This window comes from Bombina bombina, chromosome 2, assembly GCF_027579735.1.
Source record: "Bombina bombina isolate aBomBom1 chromosome 2, aBomBom1.pri, whole genome shotgun sequence".
Classification (NCBI taxonomy): domain Eukaryota; kingdom Metazoa; phylum Chordata; class Amphibia; order Anura; family Bombinatoridae; genus Bombina; species Bombina bombina.
This window is the reverse complement of record NC_069500.1, coordinates 180,713,699-180,719,494: the sequence shown is the minus strand read 5'-3', so window position 1 is coordinate 180,719,494 and position 5,796 is coordinate 180,713,699. Positions and strand designations below refer to the sequence as shown.

At 37.1% G+C, this 5,796-nt stretch overlaps 1 protein-coding gene across 1 annotated transcript in view; it reads right to left on the bottom strand.

The window, feature by feature from the left end:
- Positions 1-2,989, bottom strand: part of LHFPL2 (LHFPL tetraspan subfamily member 2) — a 295,979-nt gene extending 292,990 nt beyond the window's left edge. Inside the window, exon 1 of the mRNA XM_053701373.1 lies at positions 2,824-2,989. The gene's annotated coding sequence lies outside the window, so the exon portion shown is untranslated. The remainder of the gene's footprint in view (positions 1-2,823) is intronic.
- Positions 2,990-5,796: the final 2,807 nt, after the last annotated feature.

Sequence of the window (5,796 nt, the reverse complement as noted above, 5' to 3'; positions counted from 1 at the left end):
TGTGTTTGTATACTTCACTCTGTTACTTATTATGCTACAAACTTCATTCTGCGTGTCATCCCTTTACGGAATTATGTGTGTTTGTATACTTCACTCTGTTACTTATTATGCTACAAACTTCATTCTGCGTGTCATCCCTTTACGGAATTATGTGTGTTTGTATACTTCACTCTGTTACTTATTATGCTACAAACTTCATTCTGCGTGTCATCCCTTTACGGAATTAAAACAAAGCATAGAATTGTTTAAAAAAAAAATACCCTTAAAGGGACATAATTCAGATATAACAAACAATTTAAAATAAAACAAACTTTCCAGGTTACTTTTAATTTGCTTCATTATCTTGGTACCTTTTGTTGAAGGAGTCACAAAGCACTACTGGGGGGTAACTGAACACATCAGGTGAGCCAATGAAAATAGGTATACAAGTACAGTCACCAATCAGCAGCTAGTTCCCAGCAGCTATGGCTATCTAAGTATTATTTTTAAGAAAGGATATGAAGAGAATGAAGCAAATTAGATAATAGAAGTACATTGGAAAGCTGTTCAAAGTTGCATGTTCTATCTGAAGCATGAACAATTTAGGTTTTATGTCCCTTTAATGATAACTTTAGCTGGAATAAACAAATTTGTCTGAAAATTGCAATATCTATTCAGTTTGACAATCACTATAAAAAAATGAAACATTTTTGAATAGAAGTCAAAATTTAACTTTTATGATTCACCAAGAGTGATTTTTTTTTTTTACTTCAAATATATTCCTCTTGGTTTCTTCTTTGATTAAAATGTGGTCTCTTTCCATTAGAGCATACTGAAATATGCTCAGGAGTGTTCACATCTCTTAGACACTGAATCTTAAAAGTTTAATTAGATTTTAACTGCACACTCTACCTGAATCAAAACATTTTGATCTGCGTCGCTAATTAGTAATGGCTTGTACTCTTTGCATTACTTAACTTAGTTTTTAAACCGCTGCAAAGGGGTAAACACAAAATTAAAGCCTCACTATGGAGCCACAAGCATAAGCAACTCTTTAGCAGGCTAGTGATTAGCAGCAATGTGGGACTGAGCTCCTGATTGGCTCACTGGCAGAGTTCCACTCAGGAGCTGCAATGCTTGCGATTCATAGGCAGAACTTTATGTATGCGTTTATAGGGACAGTCTACACTAAAATTGTTATGGTTTAAAAAGATAGATAACGCCTTTACTACCCATTCCCCAGCTTTGCACAACCAACATTGTTATATCAATATACTGTACTTTATAACCTCTATATTTCTGCCTCTTTCTAAACCACTACAGACAGCCTCTTATCACATGCTTTTTTATTTGCTTTTCACAACAGGAGACTGCTAGTTCATGTGGGCCATATAGATAACATCGTGTTCACGCACGAGGAGTTATTTAAGATTTAGCCCAACACAGTACTAAATGCAAGTCGATAGATAATAAATAAAAAGTCATGTGATCAGGTGGCTGTCAGAAGATGCTTAGATACAAGATAATCACGGAAATAAAAAGTCAATTAATAGAACTGTGTTGGTTATGCAAAACTGGGGAATGGGTAATAAAGGGATTATCTAGCTTTTAAAACAATATAAATTCTGTTGTAGATTGTCCCTTTAAATACTAAATTCTGGTGGGGAGTAATTTTAGAATTGTGCTCCAATATTTGAACATTAACCATGACATTAACGTGTGTGCGCTTTTTTTTTTTTTTTTTTTTTTTTTTTAAAGCATGTTTTCTATTGCAAAGAAGCATAAATTGGAGTACACAATACACAAGGCAGAATTCCCAGTTGGATGTCACCATACCAAGAGGTACAATGCATTACATGACACTGGGTGGTCCAGCATTGCCTGGAGTTCAATTACAGCACCACTGCTGGATAATTCAACTCATTCCCAAAGTTACCATGAAACTAATTATCAAAATCCTGGAAAACCGACACGAGGTGTTCTTCCATATGGCAATAAAGTCATTTATTATTTTATATGAGATCACCAAAGATTGCAGATAAAGTACAGCCCTGATCCTGCTGTCATCATTTGGACCCTTAGGCCATTTATCCTTTGCCCTTCTAGACTTAAACAGGAAAGAAAAGAAAAAAAACTAATTGTAGTGATGGCAGCTTTTCTAGAAAGACAGCCAAATCACTGCTAGCTCAGTTTTATTGCCTCTATTCCAGTCGAGAACTAGACAGTCTGTCCTTAAAAGCTGCCAAGAGGTTCAGTGTGTAAAGTTTTCGAATCTCCACATATTGAAGCGAAATCAGCAGCTACCAATGTACTCTGTATGATTATTTAATGCTCAATTTAACCATGTGGGCATCATTAACCCCTAGGCTACTGGAGAGTGCTGCAAGTAAAAGGGGTTAATGCAATGCAGATATTCCTAGAGCTGGCAGATGATTAAACAACAGAACTAAGAGCTGCAGTGGTCAATCCACAAAGAAAAAAACGAAGACTGTAGTTATTGGATGGGAACTGTAGCACAGCAGATGAACACTTGGAAGCACAGTTTTAAAATCACACAAAAAAATAGTTCTATACGGTAGGGATAGCATTGTGCAATGTACCCAGTGGCTGCTGTGTGGTAGTAAAAGGGTTAACCAAACCGCCAATCTTTCCCTTTTGAATTACAGCGAGCTATGATCACCCACAGGATGGGTGCTGGAGACTAAAAGCATCCTATGTGTGGAATAAGTGGTCTAAATCATTAACCAATTACTAAGGAAAGCTGCAATACATTGCACAGCTGTCTTTTTTAAGTCAATTGGTTAAACGATGTTGCATAGAAAATTCAAACAAATGCACACTCACCTAACGATCCCCGCAATTTATGGCAGATTTCTCCCTCTTCTCTTGTTTATTCCCGGCAGGCTGATGCTGTTTCTACTGTTGGTTATTAAATCCTTTATTCCCGTTACTTGGTCCTTGCAGCCCCAGTGCCTGAGCGGTGTGCACCCTCCCCCCACTCATTGAACGTGCCCTGAGACTCCTACAGCAGCCCAGACATGTGGGGGGATAGCCCTCCCAGTGACATCATACGACACCGCCCCCTGCACTCAACCCAGAATCAGGGCTGCTGGGGAGTTCCTCTGATTTCTATAGCTCAATGCACTTTATTCCAGTCTTATATATTATACACTGTACTTCAAATCTGATTGGGAAAGGCATTCCATATGGTCACAAAGAAATATAAATAAAAACAGACGTCATGTGAACTATTTTACTCAACATAATTGTAGAATCAGCATAAACTATATGAAAAGTTTAGTTAGTAAATTATTAAGTAAGTTATCAAATTATGCTTTTTCGCATATATTGCATGCAACAACAAAAAAACTGCCAGGGGACCGGTGTACTTCAAATTACATAAAGCCTATATTATTATTGTTTCCATGATTCTACTTTCTAATTCTAGAGGTACAATTTGCCAGTAAGGTCAGTCACCTACTCCTGCACCTCTGATATTTAGCTTTGTGGTCTAGAACTTCCCCTGTGCTAAACTAGAAAATCTTTATTTCATCATAGGTAAGATAGATACAGACTAATCAGAGGGTGAGAGAGAATAGAGGGAACAAGGGGCATTCATAGGAACAGAACAAGTAGGAATTAAAGGGACATTCAACACCAAAGTTGTTATTCTTTAAAAAGATACATAATGCATTTTACCCATTCCCCAGCTTTGCAAAACCAACAGTGTTATATTAATATACTTTATAACATTTAAAGGGACAGTCAACTTAAAAAAATGTTATTGTTTAAAAAGATAGATAATCCCTGTATTACCCATTCCCCAGTTTTGCACAACCAATTTACCTCTGTTATTACCTTGTATCTAAGCCTCTTCCAACAGCCCCCTGATCACATACATTTTATTTATTGACTTGCATTTAAGCCAATTAGTGCTGTGTTATTCACAACCCCTCAGCGTGAACACATTGTTATCTATATTGCTCACATGAACTAGCATTCCCCTGTTGTGAAAAGCAAATAAAACAACATGTGATTAGAGACTGTCTTTAGTGGCTTAGAAACAGGCAGAAATGTAGAGGTTTAAAGGTTATAAAGTATATTAATATAACAATGTTGGTTGTGCAAAGCTGGGGAATGGGTATTAAAGGCATTTTCTATCTTTTTAAAGAATTACATTTTTTGTGCTGACTGTCCCTTTAAACCTCTATATTTCTGCCTGTTTCTAAGCTACTACAGACAGCCTCTTATCACATGCTATTTATTAGCTTTTCACAACAAGAGACAGCTAATCCATGTGGGCCATATAGATAACATTGTGCTCACACCCGTGGAGATGTGGCTGACACTGCACTAATTGGCTAAAATGCAAATCAATAGATGATAAATAGCCATGTGATCAGGAGGCTGTCAAAAGAGGCTTAAAGGGACATGAAACCCAAACATTTTCTTTCATGATTGAGATAGAGAATACATTATTTAACAACTTTCTAATTTACTTCTATTATCTAATCCAGTGCTTTCCAAACTGTGTGTCGGGACACATTAGTGTGTCGGCAGCAGTGTGTAGGTGTGTCCCTGCTTCAGCACTCATTTTTTTAAGTTTCATTTTTTTAAACATTTTTTTTTGGGTTTCTGACTTTCCGCCTGCCTGCTACGCATATCACATGGTTGACACGTGATTGATACCTAGGGGGTCACAGATCATCTTAACCTATTGGCGCAGCTCAGTGGGAACTGAAACTATTCCCATTGACGGCTTTGGCGGCACATTGGCTCCTGACTGCACGTGTCGTGTAGTCTCCTTAATTGGCTTGTGACTGCATGTGTAGTCAGTGAGTGGGATAGCAGGGTGTTTGCAGCTCGGGCAGTAGTCAATCGGACTCACCGAGCACTGACGGCGGCAGCTTAAACTCTGAGCTGAAGTCAGAAGTCAGTGAGGGTTTTTTTGCAGTTAGCTCCCAGTAGTGTGTTGCTGCTCCTGCTCTTGATATATGGATAGGAAGGGGAAGCTTAAAAATGCTTGATGATGAAATGCGAGTGTCTTTATCGAATATTCCACCAAATATTCAGAAATTGTGTTCATCCCATCAACGTCATACATCCCATTAAAATAGTAAGTAGCTATTGGTGTTATTAAACTTTTTTTTTAATTCTTGCACATACTTACTCTTACTTGTAAATACATTTTGTTATTATATAATTTATGTATGTGTCCATATCTCTTAAAACAAGTTAGTTTAACCTCCTGTTTGCCAGTACAACTGAATTACTGTGTCGTAAAATGATGTAGGTCTAAAAAGTGTGTCCCCCAACATGAAAAGTTTGGAAAGCTCTGATGTAATCTGTTTCATTTTCTTGGTATCATTTGTTGAAGGAGCAGCATTGCACTAATGGTTTCTAACTGAACACATGGGTGAGCCAATCACAATCGATATATATGCAGTCAACAATCAACAGCTAGAACCTAGGTTCTTTGCTGCTCCTGAGCTTCCCTAGATAAATCTTCTAGCAAAGGATAATAAGAGAAGGAAGCACATTAAATAATAGAAGTAAATTGGAAAGTTGTTTAAAATTGTATTCTCTATCTGAATCATGAAAGAAAAAAAAAAAAATGGGTTTTATGTCCCTTTAAGTACAAGGTAATCACAGAGGTTAAATGTATATTAATCTAACCATGTTCGCTGTGCAAAACTGGAGAATGGGTAATAAAGGGATTATCTATCTTTTTAAACTATAACAATTTTGTAGTTGACTGTCCTATTAAAGGGACAGTCAACACCAGAATTGTTGTTGTTTTAAAAGATAGATAATCCC